Source organism: Otolemur garnettii, unplaced genomic scaffold, assembly GCF_000181295.1.
Source record: "Otolemur garnettii isolate 467f Iridium unplaced genomic scaffold, OtoGar3 scaffold00294, whole genome shotgun sequence".
NCBI classification, from domain to species: domain Eukaryota; kingdom Metazoa; phylum Chordata; class Mammalia; order Primates; family Galagidae; genus Otolemur; species Otolemur garnettii.
In genome coordinates, this window is record NW_003852689.1 from 887998 (window position 1) to 889012 (window position 1015).

General features: G+C 42.6%; 1 pseudogene; it reads right to left on the bottom strand.

The window, feature by feature from the left end:
- Positions 1–603: 603 nt before the first annotated feature.
- LOC111722628 overlaps positions 604–1015 on the bottom strand; it is a 634-nt pseudogene continuing 222 nt past the window's right edge.

The window sequence follows — 1015 nt, forward strand, 5'->3', positions numbered from 1 at the left end:
GGCGCCTTAGCCGGTTGAGCTATAGGCGCCGAGCCTTGCTTTGAGTCTTAATGAACCACTTATATAATGAGTCCATCAGAATTCTGTGCCCTCAGGGTATCGAGATGCTATATGAGAATGAGGCAGCAAGGCACTGCAGCACATTGCCGGTGTCTCCTCTGTTCCATTGTCCTACAGACTTCAATTACAGAACCCTGTCAAAGATAAAACCAAAAATTTCAAAATGGTGGCAGCAGAGCTTTAAACTCCTTCTGAGAGAGGGGCCCAGTGTGATTACATGATCCTGGATGTTGTTGTTCCCTCCTCAGTAGATAAACAACTATTAAGGACGGGGGTTAGGAGTTGTGTTCTGGCTCCAGCTATACCTTTGGTTCTGGCAACACCTTGGATTAAACAGCATTACCTCACCAGGTGCCAATTTCATCAATAGGATTTTTTCTCTCCCAGCTCCCAAACCTACCCCAATCTCCTTCTTCTTCTTCTTCTTTTTACTATTATAAAAGTTTATTTAACAAATCTGAAAACGGACATGACCAAATTTTGATATAGTAAAATAGGCTCTTTGGAGAGGGGACATGGATTTCACTGCTAAACAGTCATTATTTATATTTGTTCCACAGCTTCTAAAATGATCATCCTATTTCCTTATATCGCCACCCTTCCAATATTGTTCTGTCGCTCACTAGTTGCCATCTCCACATATTTATCTTTCATAAAATTCATAAAGGGATCAAATTCCCACAATATTCCTCAGACATGTCCACCACCATTTAATTTCAATGATAACATCTTGTCCATAAGTTTTTTCAATTTAGGAGGGTGAACTTTGCTTTGGCCTCTGCAGTCTCAGCTATGGCAATCCCTTTTCATCCTTCAGGGTCACAGTTTAAACACCACCTCCTGGCTTGGTTCCTGTGGCTCAAGCGGCTAAGGCGTCAGCCACATACACGAATCCCCAGCCCGGGCCTGCCAAACAACAATGATGGCTGCAACCAAAAAAAAAAAAAATGGCTGG